Source organism: Mustela nivalis (genome assembly GCF_964662115.1).
Source record: "Mustela nivalis genome assembly, chromosome: 13".
Classification (NCBI taxonomy): Eukaryota; Metazoa; Chordata; class Mammalia; order Carnivora; family Mustelidae; genus Mustela; species Mustela nivalis.
In genome coordinates, this window is record NC_139032.1 from 46,751,939 (window position 1) to 46,776,538 (window position 24,600).

At 43.2% G+C, this 24,600-nt stretch overlaps 2 pseudogenes across 2 annotated transcripts; both read left to right on the forward strand.

Annotated features, from left to right (window-relative positions):
- Positions 1–5,008: 5,008 nt before the first annotated feature.
- LOC309846489 (interferon alpha-1/2 pseudogene) lies at positions 5,009–5,943 on the forward strand (annotated as a pseudogene). Its single transcript has one exon. The product of its transcript is annotated as an interferon alpha-1/2 pseudogene (transcript).
- Positions 5,944–18,890: 12,947 nt separating this feature from the next.
- LOC309846492 (interferon alpha-1/2 pseudogene) lies at positions 18,891–19,850 on the forward strand (annotated as a pseudogene). Its single transcript has one exon. The product of its transcript is annotated as an interferon alpha-1/2 pseudogene (transcript).
- Positions 19,851–24,600: the final 4,750 nt, after the last annotated feature.

Genomic DNA, 24,600 nt, shown 5'->3' on the forward strand with positions numbered 1-24,600 from the left:
CCCAAACCAATGCTGTGTCTGTATCTTGGATTTTGTACTAAAACTAACCTTGGGACAAGAATTGTAGTGAAGTAATATCAGTTATGTTAAAGGGAAGAGTGAGAAGAAGGGAAAACATGAATTTTGTAAGTAGAAAAGGAAGCAGACATGTCAGGAAATAATATGAAAAGCACCAGATACATTGCACATCGCACGGTAGACACCCAAGTGTGAATATTCTTTAGCAAATGGATCGTTCAGGGTCACCCGAGTGGCTCAGTAGATTAAGTGTCTGCCTTAGGCTCAGGTCAGGATGACAGGGTCCTGGATCAAGACATGCGTCAAGTTCCGTGTTTAGCTGGGAGTCTGCTTCTCCCTCTAACCCTGTCCCTGATTGTGTTCACTGTCTCTCTCTGTGTGTGTCATATAAATAAATAAAATCTTTAAACAAAACAAAAGAAACAAATCAAAAGAAACAACATGGATCCTTGATCCGGCCATTTACAAGCCATTCCATTCACAGAAAACCCAGGGAGGGAAGTGGTTGCCTGGGAAAAGAGCGTAGAATGAGATATGGTGCCAAAACCTCCCCTGGTTAAGGGAGAAAAGAGCCACACTGCAAACAAAGGTGGAATGTCCCTCAGGCAGTAGTATAAGAGCAAATTTTAGATAAGAATCTATTTCAAAGCCAAGAAAGGCTTCAAGGAATTGCATCATAGCAAAGGATGCATGGAAAGTGTCCATGAAGCCGGGAAGTAGAAGGGTTGTGACCACGGGGACCGGCTGTTTTGACTGAATTACTCACCAGGAAACCATACTGGTGACAGAGAAAAGACGAGGAAAAGAACAGAAGCTAGTGACTATAGATAGAGTGTACATCTGAGAGATTTATGTTCTTTGGGCTAATTGAACTTCCATGAAAAAATAAAAAAATAATTGAAATGGGGGATGACTTCTAATGTCTTCTAAGCCATGTAAAGCATATCTAAAGAAAAGCAAACAAAAATGAAAAGGCATGAAAAGTGTACGGGAACATTCTGCAAATGAAAACATGTTGTTCTATTGAAGACTCATGAATAGAAAAAACTGAAGATGAATGAGGGGACAGGGCACCGCCCACTGTTCTGCCGGGCCATCAGAAGCCCTCAGGTGCAGCACCCAGCCCCTAGTGGGGATCCTACTGGTTCCCCATGGTAGCATCTCAGCACTGGGCTGTGAGCTGCCTCCTGGCCCCGGGCAGCTTCACAGGGGGACCCACTGCTTCTGAACAGAGGAGGACCGTCAGTCCCTTCTCCTGAACCAGGGACACCTCCACTGGGACAGGTTGGGTGGCTGCCAGTTCCAGAAGGTCCATGCCAAGTCTGTCCTCCACAAGATGCTGCTGCTGAGCTTCACACTCTTCCTCACCTGAACCCATCCCTGCTGGGGCAGCCAGAACACTGGAAACCTGCGTGGTACCTGGAATGGGAGTGGAAATGCCTCCCCTGGGTTTGAGGGCCCTGCCCTGGCCTTGAAGATGTGCAACCAGAAAATCCATCTCCATCTGAGACAGAAGAAACAGAGTGACTACCTTGGAAGGAGTCTGAGTCAAAATCAGGTGACCCAACTCTTCCTCTTCAAATGCAGACATAAGTAAAGGGAAATGATAAAAAGGAAGAAAGCGGGAAAGGGACCTGGAAATTATACTCTTGACCTACAACACTAAGCCACATCGCCATGAGTTCCATCTTTCTAAATCCTCCTCTTTCTGCTTCAGCCATACAATGTGTTGAGTTAACTTACTCAGCATTGTGGGTAAAATGTCTCATTGGCAGGACTGTCCCTAAGGGCCTCCTTCCACAGGACAGAGCTAGCTGAAGTTGTTCACGTGTTCACATATTGCAGGATCATCTGGTTTCTGGATCAACACAGAACCAGTTGGAACGTTGTTCCTGATGTCCCAGCTGCAGCACCAAGAACAAACCAACAGCCCCCAAATGCAAGAAGACAGAAAACAACAACTCTTCTTAGATCCACTCACAGCTGAGGTCCCAGGGCCATTCTCATCTGCAGTACCAGGAGAAAAAGGAGCTCTCAGACAATCACACTGGCCAGGAGAAGGCACTGGTAGGAACTCGAACTATTAGAGAAGCCTGCTGGCTCAAGGCTCTGTGTGCTTCCACTGGACAGCTACAATGTCCAGGCCTCCCTAGTTGGTGGAGCCCACAGTTCTTTTGAGTTGTACCTTTGGAATCTCCACTAGTCACCCTCTGTGAAGAGCAGAGGGAAATCTACTGGCTTTGCCAGCAGAGAGAGAGTAAAGCAATCACTCTAGAATAGTCTGAGGCTACCTTCACAGTGCTAGAGGCCAAAGGGATCTATGTCCAGGAGACTGCAGGAGGAATGTCAGGAAGAGGGGACAGCAGACTTCCCACTGGAGATGCAGGGGTGAGTCTGGACTCTCCAACAATGCACATCCTGGAGACATTAAATCGCAATGTGTCTTCCATATTTGGAAATTGAGGCACAGTGCTGAAACTCCTTCCGTCTGACATGAGAGTGGAATGAGAAGATGCCCTAAAACTTCAGAGAATCTTTGACATTTAAGGCTGAGAACGAGAAGGGGAGCCTGTCAAGGGCACAGCGATGGGGCAGCCAGAGCAGGTGGGACGCCACCAGTGAAGAATGATCTCCAGGAAGTGTGGCAGAAGGGAAGATTCAGAATTTCCCAAGAGGAATCTCAGGCAGGAATTTATCCCATGGGCTATAGGACTGTGCCCTGCATCTGGAATTCTGCTTCCATCTCCTTGTCTGATCATGAGAACCTCACTGGAGCTCTCTGCAGCTCAGGTTCCCCAGATGTAAAGTGAGGTGGAAATATTCCTAGAGCTGTTGTAATAATGAAGTGGCACATTCCAAACATCTAATATCTTCCACTGAGTGAGAGTTTAACAAATGGGGATTAAATTCTCATGTTTTCCCTTAAAAAAGTGATCTTCTCTTAGCCTTTTCCGTATAACTGACTGCAAAGGGCTGATCCTCTAAAATATCGTTGTGAAAAAAAAAAATAAAATAAAATACCCATTCAGAACAGGTGACTATCCATTGAATGTAATTAGTTACACAGGAATGTAATATGTATACGTATACACTGTGCCTATGTCCGCATACTCCATATGTTCTCGTACAGCACATGTCCCCTTCCTCCACGCCCTTCGAGATCCATCTTTTCACTCTCCAATCACAGAGTTTCCCTCTCCCAAGTGGAGAAACCTCCTGTGAGCTCCCCTCCACCCTCCCTCCTCAGGAGCCTCTCCTGCCCATTCACACAGCTGCTTCCTTTTCCTTTGTGGTTTCTGTCTGGCCCTTTTACTTCCAATTACAAAGCCACAAAGAAGAACACAAGTTGTTTGAAACTCCCAGGTTTTTTGAAACTCTCCTAGCAGAAGCCAAAAGAAAATTTGTTTTCTTTTCTCCTGGTGACTATTGTTGACCTGAGGGAATGTCCCCACTGCAGTGATGTCACAGGGGCAGGAGCAGAGAGGAGATAGGAGCAGGAGGCTGCTGTTCTGTGGCCCATCACAGTCTTTACAGGGGAGACTGCCAGCGAGGGGGCAAGGTGGGCTAGACAGTGACCAGGTCTGCACATGGGTTTGTGTTGTCTGTAGAAGTCTGTCCCCTGGTGGGAGATTTTCTTCCAGAGCAAGCAAAGAAACACAAACACAAGCAAAAACTTCCTGCAATGAATTGACTCTGCTAGTGTTATAAGCCATGACCTTCAACAAAAATACTTTTTTTTCCTTTTTCTTCTTTCTTTCTTTCTTTCTTTCTTTCTTTCTTTCTTTCTTTCTTTCTTTCTTTTCTTTCTTTCTTTCTTTCTTTCTTTCTTTTTTTTTTTTTCAAAAACAGCAAATAGATTCCTAGTAAAAGTGAGCAGAAGGTCCAGAGTTTGTCCCCATTCATCCTGCTCTGGAGCTTCAAGGTCTCTCCCGCATTTCAGCATCCCCCCACCAGAGGGAACACTAGTCCAGTTGCTTCCCACAATGTAACAAGTAGTTCTAGAGTTGGGCACAAAGCTTCAACAAGCCATGGGCTGTCTTGTGGATGTTGCTTTTCTTTGAGCCTTATTTTGATGTGGGCTTTGGAAATAAATACAAATAAATTCTACATAATCATTTAATTATTCAAAACTTATTCATTGCATCAAGAATTCTATCTGGTATAAATAGAAAAAATATTTTGAGAATAACTTGATGAGCATCTAGCAGCAAGTGAAGTTAAAAATCATTTTCTTATTGAGGCCATACTAAAATATGGTACATGAAAAACAAACATCCAATAAATAATTGAATAATTCATTGGCTGTTAGCAATTTGGAATGATTCTCATTATCTAAGGACACCGATATTATTATATCTTTCTACAAATTCTTAATTAGCATTGTACTTTTATATTTCCATTTAAGAAAAAATTGAGAAGTCATTCATCATATTTAGATATCCAGTAAAGAATAAATAGCTTAAAATATAGCTCTCAGACTATGGACTTTGAAAAACATTTGAGGGGTTCGACGTGGCGGGGAGGTAGGAGCTTGGGGAACCAGATGGTGGGTATTACTGAGGGCACGGATTGCATGGAGCACGGGGTGTGGTGAAAAAATAATGAATACTGTTTTTCTGAAAATAAATAAATTAATTTAAAAAATATAGCTCTCAGTTGAAATTTTTGTCCATCTTAACACTGAATTAAATAAACGGAGTAAAATGAACACTTTCTTTTCTAATCTATTAAGCAGAGCTATACATACATAACTATATAGACTGTAGATCTATGTTACCAAGTTTTGTTGGAAGGTTCAAAAACATAAATATTTAAAAGACTGTGACAGGAGGCAGCAATAGGAAAAAGAAATGGTTGAGAAACCCACGCTCTACAACCCAGGAGAAAGTGTAGAAAGGAAAGCAAAAAGAGAAGTAGAAAGGAAGGGAAACGTTCAGAAATCGAAAACTCCTGTGTCCCCTACTTAAACCACACGCACAAGACAAGATGTTCAGAGGACTAGAGCCACGGTTCCCAGACGTGCCCACCCCAGCCAGGCCAACAGCATCTGTAGGATCCCTGATGGCCCTAACCTGTTCCTTCTTGATGGCCCTGTTGGTGCTCAGCTGCCACTCCCTCGGCTCTCTGGGATGTGACCTGCCTCAGGACCACGGCCTGCTGCACTGGAGGGCCTTGATACTCCTGCGACAAATGAGGAGACTGTCTGCTAGCTCCTGTGACAACTATACAAATGACTTTGGCTTCCCACAGGAGGTGTTTGACGGCAAGGTGCTACAGAAGGCTCACGCCCTCTCTGTCGTCCATGTGACGAACCAGAAGACCTTCCACCTCTTCTGCACAGAGGCCTCACCTGCTCCTTGGAACACGACCCTCCTGGAGGAATTGTGCTCAGGACTTTCTGAGCAGCTGGATTGCCTGGCAGCTTGTCCTCTGCTGGAGGTGGGGGTAGGAGAGCTGCCCCTGGTGAACGGGGACTCCATCCTGAGGAACTACTTCCAGAGAATCTCCCTCTATCTGCAAGAGAAGCAATTCAGCCCTTGTGCCTGGGAGATGGTCCGAGCAGAGATCATGAAACCCTTGTATGCATCAACAGCCTTACATAAGAGACTAAGGAGCGGGAAGTGACACCCCTTTCAACATGGAAATGATTCCTTCTGACTGATAACATCATACATTTTGGAGTTCTGCCGTGTCAGAGATTCTCATTTCTGCTGTCGTGAAGATATGAACACAGTAATTTGTCACGTGTTTCCAGGACATGTCAACTCTACAAGCAGTAGTTGCTTACAGATGACCTTGCTCGTGTCTATTTATCTATTTAAATATTTATTTATGTAAATATTGATAAGATTCTGTTTTCATATAACATGATGTCCACCTTTACATAGCAGAATATAATAAAATATTATAATTTATAATATGTAATCAGTTTATCATTTTTTCTTTATGGAACTTTAAGGACAAAAGGGTTTTCAAAGAGGCACACCAGGTCTGATTGTGTAACTCCATTGGAAATTGGACAGCAGAATGCATTTACCGTCATACTGCATTAACTTTGGAAATGACAAGTGACTTTCTCTAAGACAACTTGCATGTTGACCTTGGGCTATAGGACATAATAAATACAGATCCTGATGTCTACCTCTTTGGTTGTAGGAATATATATATATGGTTGCTGTAGGGACGGGATCTAAAAACATCCTCCTACTTAGTGTTTTAATGAAGAAGGAAAGGAAGTGACTTCTCTCACCTGCTGCCTGAGCAGAGAGGTAGAAGCACACAGGAAGTGCACACAGAAAATCTGCGGACCCCTAGACAGGTCACTAGGTGACGGGGGCAAGTGAGCTGGCAGTTGACAAGAAACGCTATGGTTGAGGTCCCCATCTAGCAGGCAAAGCCAGAAACAGAGGTGGTCACGCAGGAAGACTGTGCATGTGAAAAACAAAGAAAACTTGATTCTGAGGCTCTTCAACCATTGAAGGGACAGGAGAGAAGAGCCACAAAGGAGACGGTGGACTCTTGGTCATACAGCACAGGGTAAGAGAGGTTGCTGGTGAGTGTCTTTAAGGAAGTAAATGTGCTTCAAAGACCATCAGTGGATTCCTGGAAGATGTGGATTGAACTGCCTGTGATTTCAGAAACACAGATGCCTTTGCTGACCTTCCTGAGAGTCAGTTTGGTGGAATACATAAGCAGAGACCACCCTGGAGTGGGTGGGAGCATGAATAAGAGAAGTCAGTGTGTCTGTCTTGGAGAAGAATATTGCATGGGACCTCGGAATAGTGGGGTTCATTATTCTGGGCATGGTTTGCCCTTTATGTCATTTCTTTTTTCCTGAGTGATTTCATGGATTTGATGTTCTGCAAATCATGTTAATATGTTTAATGTTGTATTTATTTTTCATCATGACTGAACTACTGACGATGGTTTATCCTGTCTTGGTTCTTACTTCCTTGCACATCAGTGAGCCTCTTGGCTTTAAGAATTCACTTGGCATGAATGGATAATTCATTCAATCCTTCATCAAATTATCTATTACGACAGATAAAATCATGTTTTCCAGAATTATCAGCTTAATTATTAGGTTCCCAAGTCCTCCTTGTGACACTGTTTCCTACAGCAGCATAATACCCCATTGCTGTTTTTTAGAGACTTTGATGTAGTAAGAATTCTTCTCTGTTGCTCGCTGCTAGTATTTCCTCATTTTCGGAATACCACAATGTTTGGTGGATATCCACATCACGAGATTCTCATGCACATAAACAGTGACAGACTTTCTTCAAAAATAAAGGTGGGAAGCCCGGTTAAGCATTCTCTCTCCTAATATTTAGAGCAATAAAAAATCATTGGTCCAATCAGCTGAAAATACATGAATCATGGAAATCTGTGGAGCAATAGTGAGTTGTGCATAATTCAGGAGTAAAAGCAGGTTTAACAATTTTGAAAAAATAGCATGAATATTCACTGAACTCATGCACTGAAAGGCACCCAGCAGTGCATCTTCCGTACAGAATGGCTATATATGGTAGCGATGGTCTTATCTTAATTCTGACAGCTATGTATGAGAATATTGTTTGACTCCTCCTCCAAAATCTTGGGAACAGTGTGGCCTACACTGCAGTACCTGACTTGCAAAGGAGGCAGCCTCCCAAACTGGACTTCTGTTGTGAACTCTCGAAAAGGCTGACCCATTCATCCCCCATTGCCAAGAAGGGTTTTTATTTTTCACCAGTGCCTTCTGCAAACATCTAGAGTTGAGAATAAATATCTAGTTGGAAGTGCAGAAGAACGTGCTATTTCCTTAACTTCTGGCACCCACCCTGCCCTCTACCCACCACCCCATTCTCATTCCAGAACACACTCCCCTGTCCTAACAGTTACCTTCCTTGCCAAGGCAGAAGTCCCCACAGCTCCCTTGGCATTCACTCTCTTGACCTCTCAGCCTGTTCACACAACAACTTTCTGTTTTGCTGTCATCTTAGCTTAAAGGTTTTCCTAGGAGCAGCACAAGAAAGCAAGTAGAAAGCAAAAATGCAATGAAATCTCTAGGTTTTGCAGAGCCACCTGCTGGAGAGGCTTTGCTCCCATTTCCATCCAATGTGATGGAATAGCAGCTGTGGCTGAAAGGAAACAGAAAGCAGAACAGGTTGAAAAGTAGCCCAGTGCAGCTCCCTCTTTGGGAGGCCGCCCCCTGGTGGCCAAATGTGACAAGGGTGGTGACCAAAATGGGACCCCTTCCTGAGGATGTCACTTCCAGCTGCAAAAAGCCTACTTGTGGACACCCAGAGATTCTAATGCTGTCATAAACCCGTTTCCTTACTCTGTCTATGACAAAGAATAAGTCTTGTCCTGAAAATCCCTATCGCCATAGTTGGTTTCAATCCCAGTGTTATTGATTATTAAATACTGGGAAGTGTTGTGGAACGAAGCAGCAAAGGCCAAATGCAGGGGCGAGGGGAATGAACATCCCTGCCAACACTTTTTAAAGATTTTATTTCTTTATTTGAGAGAGACAGAGAGGCAGAGCCTGGGAGCGGGGAAGGTCAGGTAGCAGTACACTCCCCACTAAGCAGATGGCCTAATGTAGGACTCGATCCTAGGACCACGAGATGATGACCTGAGCTCAAGGCTGATGCTTAAAGGACTGAGCCAGCCAGGCGCCCCAACCCCAACCAACTTTCCATTCCCAGGCATTGCTATTCAGCCTGCCAGGGGAGGTAGAGGAGGCAGGGCTCAGGGTTGGGTGCCCAGGGACAGGCTGGGAGACATCACCCTGCACTACTGGCCACACACAGCCAAGGTTTGGCAGCTTCAGGAACCAGAGTGCCCACTTGCCCTCCCTCACCCTCCCTGTCAGCTGATTCCTGTGCTGTGGAGCTCAAGGCCCCCAGATGTCTGGTCCCACACAGAAACATGCTAATTCCAGGGCCCCTCAGCAAAGGATCCCAGAGCTCAACTGTACCTGTGTTGGAGCGCTGCCTAAGTTCTCGTTACACGAGAAGTAGGACACTCCTTTGCTCAGAAAACCACAGCTGACTCTGGAAACATGAAAGTGTTGGAAGTCAGCAGCAGTGTGGGAACCTGGAAGGAGAGTGGAAATGGGGAAGTGTCCACCAGTTTAGTGACTTATCCTCAGGAGGTGGAACAGTAGGACAGTAGGGCAGCATCGAGTCAACTGTCTCTCTGGGTCCTTCCCCAGACTGAGACGCTTCAAGTGGACGCTGGGAGCACAGAGTTGTTCTAGGCAGATGTGGCCCATGGTAGTGTCCCCACCACGGGTGACCCTGACAGGACAGCAGCCTGCAATGTGTTCAAAGAAGGAGGGTCAGTCTAGTGCCAGCCGCAAACATAGATCTCACTGGCAGAAAAATCTAATGTCTTTTGAAGTCTGTAATTGTGATGCCACCCACTTTGGCTTTCTTTTTCAGTGTTCCTCTGGCTATTCGAGGTCTTTTCTGGTTCCATTTAAATTGTAAGATTCTTTGTTTCATTTCTTTGAAAAAAATGGATGGGCTTTTGATAGGGATTGCATCAAATGTGTCGATTGCTTTGGGTAGTGTAGATATTTTCACAATATTTGTTCTTCCAATCCATGAGCATGGAACATTTTTCCATTTCCTTGTGTCTTCCTCAGTTTCTTTCATGAGTACTTTATAGTATTCAATATGAATTCATTGCCTCTTTGATTAAGTATATTCCTAGGTATCTTATGGTTTTGGGCACAATTGTAAATGGGATTGATTCCTTAATTTCTCTTACTTGTCCTGTTTTGGTGTAAAGAAATGCATGTGATTTCTGTGCATTGATTTTATATCCTGAGACATTACTGAATTCCTATACAAATTCTAACAGATTTGGACTGGTGTCTTTTGGGTTTTCCACATATAGTATCATATCATCCGCAAAGAGTGATAGTTTGAGATCTTCTTTGCCAGTTTGGATGCCTTTAATTTCTTTTTTTTTTTTTAAGATTTTATTTATTTTATTTGACAGACAGAGATTACAAGTAGGCAGAGAGGCAGACAGAGAGAGAGGGGAGGAAGCAGGCTCCCTGCTGAGCAAAGAGTCCGATGCGGGGTTCGATCCCAGGACCCTGGGATCATGACCTGAGCCAAAGGCAGAGGCTTTAACCCACTGAGCCACCCCGGCGCCCCGCCTTTAATTTCTTTTAGTTACCTGATTGCTGAGGCTAGGACTTCTACTACTATGTTCAATAGCAGTGGTGGTAATGGACATCCCTGTTGTGTTTTCTGACCTTATTGGAAAAACTCTCCATTTTTCTCCACTGTGAATGATATTTGTGGTGGGTTTTTCATTAGATGGATTTGATGATATTGAGGTATGTACCCTCTATCCCTACACTTTGAAGAATTTTGAACAGGAAAGGATGCTTTACTTTGTCCAATGCTTTTTCAGCATCTATTGGGAGTATCATATGGTTCTTGTTCTTTCTTTTAGTAATGTATTGTATCACATAATGTAGTGTATCACATAATGTATTGTATCACATTGATTGATTTGAGGATGTTGAACCAACCTTGAAGTTCAGGATTAAATCCCACTTGGTCATGGAAAATCATTCTTTTAATGTACTGTTGGATCGTATTGGCTAGTGTTTTGGTGAGAATTTTCACATCTGTGTTCATCAAGGATATTGGTCTGCAATTCTTTTTGATGGGGTCCTTGTCTGGTTTTGGGATCAAGGTAATGCTGGACTCATAAGATGAGTTTGGAAGTTTTCCTTCCATTTCTATTTTTGGAGCAGTTTCAGGAGAATAGAAATGAGTTCTTCTTTAAATGTTTCTAGAATTCCCCTTGGAAGCCGTCTGGCCCTGGGCTCTTGTTTGTTTGGAGAGTTTTTGATGACTGCTTCAATCTCATTACTGGTTATGGGTCTGTTCAGGTTTTCTCCTTCTTCCTGGTTCAGTTATGGTAGTTGATATGTCTCTGGGAATGTATCCATTTCTTCCAGATTGTCAAATCTGGAAGATTGTCATATTTTCAAATCTGCTGGCATATAGTTGCTCATAATATGTTCTTATAATTGTTTGTATTTCTTTCGTGTTGGTTGTGATCTCTTCTCTTTCCATTCATGATTTAATTTATTTGGTTCCTTTTTGTTTTCTTTTTGATCAGTCTTGCCCAGGGGGTTATCAATTTTATTCATTCTTTGAAAGAACCAGCTCCTGGTTTCATCAATTTGTTCGATGTTTGTTTTTTTGTTTTTTTGTTTTTTTGTTTTTTGGTGTCTATTTCATTGATTTCTGCTCTGGATCTTTATTACTTCTCTTCTCCTGCTGGGTTTAGGCTTTCCTTGTTGTTCTTTCTCCAGGTCCTTTATATGTAGGGTTAGGTCGTGTATGTGAGACCTTTCTTGTTTCTTGAGAAAGGCTTGTATCGCTATATATTTTCCTCTCAGGACTGCCTTTGCTGTGTCCCCCAGATTTTGAACCATTGTGTTTTCATTATCATTTGTTTCCATTAATTTTTTCAATTCTTTTTTAATTTCCCGGTTGACACATTCATTCTTAAGATGGATGCACTTTAGTCTCCATGTATTTGGGTTCTTTCCGAATTTCATCTTGTGATGGAGTTCTAGCTTCAGAGCATTGTGGTGTGAAAGTAATCAGGGAATGATCCCAATCTTTTGATACCAGTTGAGACCTGATTTAGGACCCAGGATGTGATGTATTCTGGAGAGTGTTCCATGTGCACTGGAGGAGAATGTGTTTTCTTTTGCTTTGAGATGGAATGTTCTGAATATATCTGTTATGTCCCTCCGGTTCAGTGTGTCACTTAAGGCCTTTATTTCCTTGTTGATCTTTTGCTTGGATGATCTGTCCATTTCAGTGAGGGGAGTGTTAAGTCCCCTACTATTATTGTATTCTTGTCGCTGTGTTTCATTGATTTTGTTATTAATTGATTTATATAATTGGCTGCTCCCATGTTAGGGGCATAGATATATCCAATTGTTAGATCTTCTTGTTGGAAAAACCCTTGGAGTATGATATAGTGTCCTTCCTCATCTCTTATTAGAGTCTTTGTCTTGAAATCTAATTGATCTGATATAAGGATTGCCACCCCAGTTTTCTTTTGATGTCTATTAGCATAGTAAATTATTTTCCACCCCCTCACTTTAAATCTGGAGGTGTCTTTGGGTCTCAAATGAGTTTCTTGTAGGCAGCAATTGATGGGTGTTGATTTTTTACCCATTTTGATACCCTGTGTCTTTTGCTTGGGGCATTTAGCTCATTTACATTCAGGGTAACTATTGAGAGATATGAATTTAGTGCCACTGTATTGCCTGTAAGGTGACTCTTACTGTGTATTGTCTCTGTTCCTTTCTGGTCTACTACTTTTGGGCTCTCTCTTTGCTTAGAGGACCCCTTACAATATTTCCTGTAGAGCTGTTTTGGTGTTTACAAATTGTTTTTATTTTGTTTGTCCTGGAAGGTTTTTTTTAATCTCTCCTTCTATTTTCAATGATAGCCTAGCTGGATATAGTATTCTTGGCTGCATGTTCTTCTCCTTGAGTGCTCTGAATATATCACACCAGTTCATTCTGGCCTGCCAGGTGTCTGTGGATAAATCTGTTGCCAATCTAATATTTTTACCATTGTATGTTATAGACTTCCTGTCGCTTGCTGCTTTCAGGATTTTCTTTTTGTCACTAAGACTTGTAAATTTTACTATTAGCTGATGGGGTGTGGACCTATTCTTATTGATTTTGAGGGAAGTTCTCTGTGCCTCCTGGATTTTGATGCTTGTTCCCTTTGCCATATTAGGGAAATTCTCTACAATATTTCTCTCCAATTTACCTTCTGCTCCCCTCTCTCTTTCTTCTTCTTCTGGAATCCCAATTATTCTAATATTGTTTTGTCTTATGGTGTCACTTATCTCTCGAATTCTCCCCTAATGGTCTAGTCATTGTTTGCCTCTCTTTTGCTCAGCTTATTTCTTCTCTGTCATCTGGTCTTCTATATAACTAGTTCTCTCCTCTGCCTCATTTATCCTAGCAGTAAGAGCCTCTAGTTTTTATTGTACCTCATTAATAGCTTTTTTCATTTCAACTTGGTTAGATTTTAGTTTTTTATTTCTCAGAAAGGGCCTTTATTTCTGCAGAGAGGGTTTCTCTAATATCTTCCATGTCTTTTTTGAGGCCTGCTGGCACCTTGACAATCAAAATTCTGAACTCTAGATCTGACATATTACGAAAGTCCATATTGATTAGGTCCCTAGCCTTCAGTACTGCCTCTTGTTTGTTTGTTTGTTTGTTTGTTTTGTTTTGTTTTGTTTTTTGCAGTGCATTTTCCCACTTTGTCCTTTTATCCAGATAAGAATATATGAAGGGTGACAAGGACCCCAGGAAAATGTGCTCTAACTAAATCAGAAGAAACCCAAATCATGGGGGGAAGAAATGGGGTACAAAGAGTTCCGATAAAAAAATTAAATAAAGAAAAATATATGTATATATATATTAGATTGGTGACTAGAACAGAGTCATCCACTTGAAGTTGGAAGTATTTTAGTCTCTTAAAAGACACTATCTCCCGAAATTTTAAAGAATGAATAAAATACACACACACACACACACACACACACACACACACACACTAAGAGTAAACATGATGTAGGTATGGAATATGACTAAAAAGATGAAACTTTTTAAAAAGAATTTCTAAAAAAGGAGTTGATAAGATAAGTGGTGAGACTTTGCTCAGGCTGGAGAGTAGAACAAAGACCTGTGTTAGATTTAGGGTATAATTTTGAGCTATTAGAAGAAGTTGTAACCCAAAATTTTTTAAAAGAAAAATCCATATGCATATACAAACAATAAAGGTAGATACAATGAAGGATAAAATATGACTATAATAATGAAGGCTCAAAAAAGTTTTTTTTCAAGAAAGGTATTGTTGAGATAAACAGGTTTAAAAGTTAAAAGAGGAAAGGGTAAAGGTTAAAAAAAAATTTAGCTTAAGAAAAAAATAAAATTCAAAAGAATTAATTAATTTTACAACACTAAGAATCATGGGGAGAAAGCCATGAATTCCATGCTTTGCTTGCTCCTCCTCTGGAATTCTGCTGTTCTTCTTGGTAGTGAACTCAGTCTTGGCTGAATTTTTTGCTGATCTTCTGGGGGAGGGGCCTGTTGTAGTGATTCTCAAGTGTCATTGCCCAAGGTGGAATTGCACCACCTTACCAGGGGCCGGGCTAAGTAATCCGTTGGGGTTCCCCTGTGGAGCTTTTGTTCCCTGAACACTTTCCATAGAGTTCTGGAGGATGGCATAAAAATGGTGGCCTCTGAATCTCTGGCCCAGAGGAGCTGAGAGTTCGGAGCACTACTCCTCAGTGCACCCTTGGAGAAAAGTGCTCAATCATTTGCAACTCCTTGGCCTATAGCCCCGCTTTGAGCTCCCCCAGCCTGTGACCAAGCGACTCTGGCACACAGCCCCGCCTGAAGTCTCCAAACCCAGGAGATCCCTGCGCTCTTCTGGGGATCTCCCAGGACCTTGTGGGGTCCGTGCTCACAGAGAAGGGGTCTGCCAATGCCACGGATCACAGCTTAAGGTAACTCCGAGTTCAGAGCTCATTTCTCAGCTCAGTCTCTGTAACCGGCTTCCTGGCTCTAATACCTGGGAGCTCTGTGACGCTCAAAGAAACCCAACCCTTCTTGAACCCCTCAGGATGTGAGACCACGCTATCCCTGCCTGGGCTTCACCCCGGCTTACCATCTGGAGTGATGTCCCTCAGTGGAACAGACTTTTATTTTATTTTTTTAACTTCTTGTTTTTTCATTTATTTATTTTCAGCATAAGAGTATCATTATTTTATCACCACACCTAGTGCTCCATGCAATCCAGGCCCTCTATACTACCCAACACCTAATACCCTGACCTCCACCCCCCCTGCCACTTCAAACCCTTCAGATTGTTTTTCAGAGTCCATAGTCTCTCATGATTCACCTCCCCTTCCAATTTACCCCAACCCCCTTCTCTCTAAATCCCCATGTTCTCCATGCTTTTTGTTATGCTCCACAAATAAGTGACTTTTAAAAGTTCTGATTTTCTGCTCCAGATCATCCCCCTGCGGTCTATTTTTCCATCACTTTAAATTCACTTCTCCACAGATCCCACCTTTAAGAAAGTGGTTGATTTTCTGTTTCTAGAATTGCTGTTCTTCTTCGATCTTCTGTTAGAGTGTAGCTGTTTGGAATGGTTGGATAAACTATCTACCTGATCTCCTACTACCTGATGTCATCTCAGCCTGTTACTTCTCTGCCATCTTGACCCCCCCCCCCCACTATCATAAGTGTTTAAAAGGGATCCTGACAACTTGTCTTAGGAACTTCAAGTCAGTCCGGCATCCTCCCACACCCCCTGTTGCCCCACAAAACCACAGTCAACAAGCCTTTGGCATCTTCAGTGCAATCTAGAGTCCTTGATCCCTCACCCTCAACACCTGACTGACTTCATGCCATGGACTCTCCTGGTTCTTGAGTCCTCTGTCCATTTCTATTCCTCACATGTTTTAAAAGCTGCTTCCAGACCAGCCATTATCTCACAACTCCTCTGTGTTCCACCTTGGATATTGGTTTGATCTGAAACATTCTAAATCCAGGTTTCTTTTTCTCTCCAAACAGCTGCAGAAATAACCGGGATCCAAATGGGGTTAACGAGAAGACAGAGGTAATGGTTTCAAGGATCTCAGAAGGGTTGGACTGCAGTTAGCTTTTAGTGGTGTCATTTGAAAGATCCTCATCATTATTCTAATCCAGGTGCAGAGCAGAATCATGTAGGATCTTTCAGTTCCCCTCGTCTTCATATTGGATTTCTAAGGCAACCTTTTCCAGGCCTGAGTGGACTTAACAGGTAGGTAGAACTCTCAGGCAGGGTGAGGATCCTGTCTCCTTCCAGAGAGGGTGATCAGCTGAGTCCTGGTCGCCAATCTCTTGTGAGCTGGTTGGTGTGACTCCTCTCATCAATCCTCAGAGCTGAGTACATGTGGATTGAACAAAAGGAAAATGAGGTGGCTCCTCTTGTAGAGCTGAGGGCCTCATGGGGACTCAAGAGTTGGTCTTGTGGGATCCTCTGGCCAAGGCAGTCACTTTCCTGACTTGCAATAAATCAGTACAGCCTTCATTCTCCCCGTCTGCTGGAGCTGCTCATCCCAATGTTGCTGCATCAAATTTGCTGACGTACACTCTGCCATTTTCTCAGTGGACAGGCCACCCTTTCACTTTTGTCACGTTCAGACAGAACAGTTGTCTTCCCCCCTCCTCCACACACAGCTGCCACGTTTTGCTTTCGAGGAAAGGTGACATGAGAAACAGAAAAACTGATGTCTTAAAAATGAAAGAGAAACGCGAGGCAGCCCCTTCGCCCTCCTCTTCCTTCCTTCTATGTGATCCTCGTGATGACATAGAACATGATCAGGACCAGCAAGTGAGAGCATGTCCAGTAAAGCATGTGGAAATATTAAGCTATTCAAATTCTCTTTGCTGTTGTTACTTAAGTTGAAAATGCAACACCGTGAATAAGGAAAGGCAACAAGATGGTTTGTCCCTGACACCATAGCCTGGGCCTCACCCCCCCCCCCCCACATTCTGAGCACCAGACAGATGGCCAGATGAAGCTGCCGACTGGAAACACACAATCTGAATGAGCCAGTGAAGGTCATCAGTTTCTGTGCTGAAAGTTTCTCCTGAGAGACCCAGTCAGTGAAATCCCTGTGCTGAGCTCAGAAAGTTTCGACGTAACAAGTGTTCCCTAGCTTCAGGAAAATCTGAACCATGGGCGATCCTGGGTGGTTCAGTTGGTTGAGGATGATTCTAACTCTAACTTTGGGGCTTGATGTCAGACTGTGATTTGAACCCTATGTTGCGTTTACTTTAAAAAAAATGTGGGTGAGGGGCACCTGGGTGGCTCAGTGGGTTAAAGCATCTGCCTTTGTCTCAGGTCATGATCCCAAGGTCCTGGGATCGAGTCTTGCATTGGGCTCTCTGCTCAGCAGGGAGACTGCTTCCCTTCCTCTCTCTCTGCCTGCCTCTCTGCCTACGAAATAAATAAAATCTTAAAAAAAAAAAAAAATGTGGGTGGAGCTTACCTTAAAACAATAAAAAAAAAGAAAATTAGGAGCTGTGATGGCACAATAAATGTATTCCCTTATTCAAGGTGAAAGGATTATAATTGACCTTCTCTCTACTTGGAGAAAACAAACGTTCACCTTCAGCATTGGAGGGGTTGTTGATACCTTGCATACCTGGTCAGGAGAGGAGGAGGTGAGCACTGAGAGGGTCCCGGACACAAACACTCCAGGGGCAAAGGCAAGGGCAAGGATCTAGGGGGAGGGAGTAAGTGCTTTCCTAACAAGGAAACCAGCCCCTGCACATCAGGGGAATCTAGAGTCCTCAGGACATGGCCAGCCTGTCTTCAGGAGTGAGTCCAGGAGAGCCAGGTGGAGGACACTCTGTCACTGCACAGGAAAGAGGTTAGTAGAGGTGATTAACTACCTTGTCAGTGAGGTGCTGCTGGGAAAATCCCATCATCTGGAATTAGAACCTTGACACCTCCTCTTCCCAAACAAGAACAAGGCTTCCAGCTGGGGGCACTTGCAATGCCTTGGAGCGCTCTAACAAAACCGTGTTATTTATTGTTGTTCACTGGTTTTAGTGGATATTACATAAGAAACAATGGCACAGAATTAGAGGACACAAACGGTCCTCAAGATCAGTGTGAGAAATCTAGGAATAACAGGAATCCTTTAGGATTGGAGGAGTTTCTCTCCATCATTTCCTGGGTCTCAGAGTCTTACCTGGACAGGTGATCTTTCTTACTGGTGAGCTGCCAGTGGTGTCTTGTGGCCATTGCTGATGTCTGAGGCCTGTTGGGATGCAGGCTTTAGAAATGAAAACACAAATACATTAAATTTTATGATTTAGCTCTACAAAACTCATTCAACACCTCAGTCGTTATCTGGTGTTAAACAGAAAAAACATTTTGACAATACCTTCCAGAGTATGTAGTAGCAGGTGAAGTTAAAGACGAGGTTCTCATGGTGCCTGGGGGGCTCAGTTTTGGGGCCGCTGTCAGCTCAGGTCATGATCCCAGGGTGCTGGGATGGAGCCTCGCATCAGGCTCCCTGCTCTTGGGAGCCTGCTTCTCCCTCACTGTCCGCCTGCTGCTCTACTTGTACTCTCTCTGTATCTTTCTCTCTGACAAATAAATAAATAAAAATCTTAAAAAAATGATTTTGTAATATGAGGCAACATTAAAATTCAGTACACTAAAAAACACATGTTAAGTAAATAATTCCCGTTTTCACTTGCATTTAGCAATCTGGATTGATTGTAAATGTTCAGGTACACTGAAATCATTATTTCCTTTTAGAAATTGTTAATTTGCATATGTACTCCATATACTTCACTGTATACATGTAAAGAAATTATAAGTCACTAATCAAGTTTAATTATATACATAAGCATCAATAGCTTTAAAATATAACTATTAGCTTAAAATTTTTAGTCATTCTGGACCCCGATTTCGATAAACGTTATACTTTTTTTTTAATCTTGAAGCACAGACAAAAATACATTAAATAATAATATACACTGTGTCTCACTGCTATTAAATTTACCTGGAAATTTCCATTAAAAAACATCCAAAAAGATTCTAAAGGCAAGGATAATACTTAAAGAAAATAATACATAGTTGAAAAACCCATTCTACAAGCCCAAGTAGAAAAGGTAGAAAGGAAAGCAAAAAGAGAAGTAGAAAGTAAGGGAAACGTTCAGAAACTGAAAACTTCTATATCCCCTACTTAAGCCTCACGCACAAGAGAAGATGTTCAGAGAAGCCAGAGCCACGGGTCCTAGACGTACCCACGCCAGCCAGGACAACAGCACCTGCAGGATCCCCAATGACCCTGTTCTGCTCCTTCTTGGTGGCCCTGGTGGTGCTCAGCTGCCACTCCCTCAGCCCTCTGGGATGTGACCTGCCTCAGGACCACAGCCTGCTGAACTGGAGGGCCCTGATGCTCCTGCAACAAATGAGGAGACTGTCTTCTAGCTCCTGTGACAACTACACAAATGACTTTGGCTTTCCCCGAGAGGTGTTTGATGACAAGCAGCTGCAGAAGGCTCAAGCCCTCTCAGTCATCCATGTGACGAACCAGAAGACCTTCCACCTCTTCTGCACAGAGGCCTCACCTGCTCCCTGGAACACGACCCTCCTGGAAGAATTGTGCTCGGGACTTTCTGAGCAGCTGGGCCACCTGGAAGCCTGTCCCCTGCAGGAGGTGGGGGTGGGAGAGCCGCCCCTGGTGAATGGGGACTCCATCCTGAGGAACTACTTTCAGAGAATCTCCCTCTATCTGCAAGAGAAGCAATACAGCCCTTGTGCCTGGGAGATGGTCCGAGCAGAGATCATGAAACCCTTGTATGCATCGACAGTCTTGCATAAGAGATTGCGGAGCAGTAAGTGACACCCCTTTTAAGATGGAAATGATTCTCTCTGAAGAATACTATCACACTCCCATGTGTCCTGTAGTGTCAAAGACTCTCATTTCTGCTGTCATCATGACATGAACTGAATTAATTTGTCACATGTATTCAGGAGTATTAAGCAACTTGAAGTCAACGTTACAAACACTTGTCGCATTCAGATGACCATGCTGATCTGCCTATTTAGCTATTTATTTATTTCACTATTTATAAGATTCTTTATTTTTTATTGTATTATATTAGTTGTACCTACCCTTTGTGATTAAGAGAATTGTATATGTTTTACGTATGTTAAATTCTTTATTTTCTGTTCATTAAATGTTTCTATAGAAAACTTCTTGCGTTTGTTTCTTATTGAAGCAGGAAACAAGTCTGATTACACCTGATGAAAGAACGGATTGTACCACTCTCTCACTCGTGATTTCGTTTTCACATTAGAAGTAATCGCATCGACTTCCTGGAAGTGCATGCTGTCGTCACGGGAAAGGCAGACGTCACGAGTCCAATGCTGTGTTGGTATCTTGGATTTTGTAGAAAAAAAACTTTAGAATAATAATTTTAGTGAACTAATATCAGTTATGTTAAAGAAAAGAGTGAGAAGAAGGGATAATATGAATTCTGTAAGTAGAAAAGGAAGCAGACCTGTGAGGAAAAAAATGAAAAGCACCGGATATGTTCTACATCGCACTGGTAGACCCCCAAGTATGAATATTCTTTTCAAAACGGATCGTTCAGGGGCACCCGTGGTTGAGTTGCTTAAGTGTCTGCCTTAGGCTTCAGTCATGATGCTGGGGCATGGGATCAAGCCCTGTGTCGAGCTCCCTGTTCAGCTGGGAGTCTGCTTCTCCCTCTCACACTCCCCCTGCTTGTGTTCCCTGTCTCTCTGTGTGTCATATAAATCAATAAAATCTTTAAAAAACACAAAACAAAAAAACAACAACAACAAAAAAAAACAAAAACAAAAACAAATGGATCCTTGATCCTGCCATTTACAAGCCATTCCATTCACAGAAAACCCAGTGAGGGAAGCGAAGCGTAGAATGAGAAATGGTGCCTCAAGCCTCCCCTGGTTAAGGGAGAAAAGAGCCACACTGCAAACAAAGGTGGAATGGCCCTAAGGCAGTAGCATAAGAGCGAATATTGGTTAAGAGTCTATTTCAAAGCCGAGAAACACTTCAAGGAATTGCATCATAGCAAAGGGTGCATGGAAAGGGTCCATGAAGCTGGGAAGTAGAAGGGTTGTGACCACGGGGACCACCTGTTTTGACGGAATTACTCACCAGAAACCATACTAGCGGCAGTGGAAAGGCGAGGAACAGAACAGAAGCTAGCGACTATAGATAGAATATAGATTGGGAGATTTACCTTCTTTGGGCTAATTAAACTTCCATGAAAAAATAAACTCAAAATTGAAATGGGCAATGTCTTCAAATGTCTTCTAAGCCATGTAAAGCATATATAAAAAAAGCAAAGAAAAATGAAAAGGCATGAAAAGTGTATGGGAACATTCTGCAAATGAAAACTATCCTGTTCTATTGAAGACTAATGAATAGAAAGAACTGAAGATGAATGAGGGTCCAGGGCACCCCCCACTGGTCCGCCAGGCCACCAGAAGCCCTCAGGTGCAGCGCCCATCCCCTCTGCTGGGCTCCTCCTGGATCCCCGTGGCAGCATCTCAGCTCTGGGCTGTGAGCTGCCTCCTGGCCCCGGGCAGCTTCACAGGTGGACCTGCTGCTTCTGAACAGAGGAGGAGCATCAGTCCCTTCTTCTGAACCAGGGACACCTCCACTGGGACAAGGTGCATGGCTGCCACTTCCAAGAGGTCCACACCAAGTCTGTCCTCCTTGAGATGCTTCAGCTGACCTTCACCCTCTTCCTCACTGGGCCCTGCCGTTTGCTGCCTGAACCTGTCCTTGCTGGGGCAGCCAGAACCCTGGGAACCTGTGTGGTACCTGCGATGGGAGTGGGGGAGCCGCCCCTGGGTTTGAGGGCCCTGCCCTAGCCTTGAAGACATGCTTCCAGAGAATCCATCTCCATCTGAGACAGAAGAAACACAGTGACTACCTGGGAAGGAGTCTGAGTCAAAATCCGGCGACCCATCTCTTCATATTCAAATGAAGACATAAGGAAAGGGAAATGATAAAAAGGAAGAAAGCAAGAAAGGGACCTGCAAATGATATTCTTGACCTACAACACTAAGCCACATAGACATGAGTTCCATCTTTCTAACGACTCCTCTTTCTGCTTCAGCCATAAAATGTGTTGAGTTAAGTTACTCAGCATTGTGGGTAAAATGTGTGTGTAACAGGATTGTCCCTAAGGGCCTCCATCGCAGGACAGAGCTAGCCTGAAGTTGCTCATGTATTCATGTATTGCAGGATCCTCTGGTTTCTGGATCAACACTGAACCATTTGGAACAGTTTTCCTGACCTCATAGCTGCAGCACAAGAACAAAACCAACAACCACCAATTGCAAGAAAACAGAAAACAACAACTCTTCTTAGATCCACTCACAGCTGAGGTCCCAGGGCTAGTCTCAGCGCTGGTACCAGGAGAAAAAGGAGCACGCAGACAATCACACACGCTAGGAGCAGGCAATGGTAGGAACTTGAGCTGTTACGGAAGCATGGTTCAAGCTACTGTGTGTTTCCACTGGGTAGTTACAATGTCCAGTCCTCCCTAGTTGGTGCAGCCCACTGGTTTGTGAGTTGTACCTTTGGAATCACCACTAGGCCTCCCCTGTGAAGAGCAGAGGGAAATCTGCTGGCTTTGCCAGCAGAGAGAGAGAGAAAGCAATCATTCTAGAGTATCTGAGGCTACCTCTTCACAGTGCTAGAGGCCAGGGGGATCTGTGACCAGGAGCCTGAAGGAGGAAAGTCAGGAAGAGGGGACAGCAGACTTCCCACTGGAGATGCAAGGGTGAGTCTGGACTCTCCAACAATGCATGTCCTGGAGACATTAAATCGCAATTTCCTTTGTGTATTTGGAAATCGAGGCACTGTACTGAAAGTCCTTCTGTCTCACATGAGTGAAATGAGAAGATGCCCTAAAGCTTCAGAGAGTCTTTAACATTTACGGCTGAGAAGGAGAAGGGGAGCCTGTCAGGGGCACAGCGATGCGGCAGCCAGTGCAGGTGGGACACAACCAGGGAAGAATGATCTCCAGGAAGTGTGGAAGAAGGAAAGTTTCAGAATTTTCCAAGAAGAACCTCAGGCAGGAATTTATGACATTGGCTACAGGACTGTGCCCTGCATCTGGATTCTGCTTCCAACTCGTTGTTTGATCATGAAAACCTCACTTGAACACTCTATAGCTCAGTTTCCCCGGATGTAAAGTGAGGTGGAAATATTCCTAGAGCTGTTGTGATAACGAAGTGGCACATTTCAAAGCATCTAGTAACTTCCACTGAGTGAAGGTCTCATCTTAACAGATGAGAACTATTATCTTATGTTTTCCCTGAATATTGATCTTTTCATAGCCTTTCCCTGTATCTGACTACAAAGGGAGGATCCTCCAAAATACTGTTGTGAAAAAAAATAAAATACCCATTGGGAACGGGTGTCCTATCCACTGAATGTAATTAGTTACACAGTAATGTAATACGTATACATATACACTGTGCCTATGTCCGCATACTCCATATGTTCTGGTACAGCACATGTCCCCTTCCTCCACGCCCTCCGAGATCCCATCCTTTCACTCTCCAATCACAGAGTTTCCCTCTCCCCCAGTGGAGAAACCTCCTGTGAGCTCCCCTCCCCACTCCCTCCTCAGGAGCCTCTCCTGCCCATTCACACAGCTGCTTCCTTTTCCTTTGTGGTTTCTGTCTGCCCTTTTACTTCCAATTACAAAGCCACAAAGAAGAACTCAAGTTGTTTGAAATTTCCAGGTTTTTTCGAAACTCTCCTAGCAGTAGTCTTGTTGTTTTCTTTTCTCCTGGTGACTATTGTTGACCTGAGGGAATGTCCCCACTGCAGTGATGTCACAGGGGCAGGAGCAGAGAGGAGATAGGAGCAGGAGGCTGCTGTTCTGTGGCCCATCACAGTCTTTACAGGGGAGGCTGCCAGCGAGGGGGCAGGGTGAGCTAGACAGTGACCAGGTGTGCACACGGGCTCGTGTTGTATGTAGAAGTCTGTCCCCTGGTGGGAGATTTTCCTCCAGAGCAAGCAAAGAAAGACAAACAAACACAAACAAAAACTTTCCTGGAATGAACAGACTCTGCTTATGTTATAAGCCATGAACTTCAACAAAAATCCTTTTTTCTTTTTCTTTTTTCTTTCTTTCTTTTTTCTTTTTTCTTTACAAAAACAGCAGATAGATTCCTAGTAAAAGTGAGCAGAAGGTCCAGAGATTTTCCCCATCCTTCCTGCTCTGGAGCTTCAAGGTCTCTCCCACATTTCAGCATCCCCCTACCAGAGGGAACACGTGTTCCAATTATTTCCAACAATGTAACAAGCAGTTCTAGGGCTGGGAACAAGGCTTCAACATGCCCTGTGCTGTCTTGTCGAAGTTGCTGGTGTTTGAGCCTTGTTTTGATGCAGGCTTTGGAAATAAATACAAATAGATTCTACATAATCATTTAATTATTCAAAATGTATTTATTGAATCGGGAATTCTATCTGGTACTAAATAGAGAAAATATTTTTAGAATAAATTGTTGAGTATCTAGCATCAATTGAAGTTAAAAAATCATTTTCTTATTGAGGCCATACTAAAATACAGTACAGTAAAAACAAACATCCAATAAATGTTTGAAAAATTCATTGTCTGTTAGCAATTTGGAATGATTCTCAGAATCTAGGGACACTGATAGTACTGTCTTTCTAGAAATACTTAATTTGCATTGTACTTTCATATTTCCATTTAAGTAAGAAAAATGTAGAAGTCACTCATCATATTCAGATATCCAGTAAAGAGTAATTAGGTTTAAAATATAGCTTTCAGTTGAAAATTTTCGTCCATCTTAATTCTGAATTAAACAGACTAAAATGAACTCTGTCTTTTTTAATCTATAAAGCAGAGCTATAAATACATAACAATATAGACTTTAGATCTGTGTTACCATGTTTTTTTGGAAGGTTCAA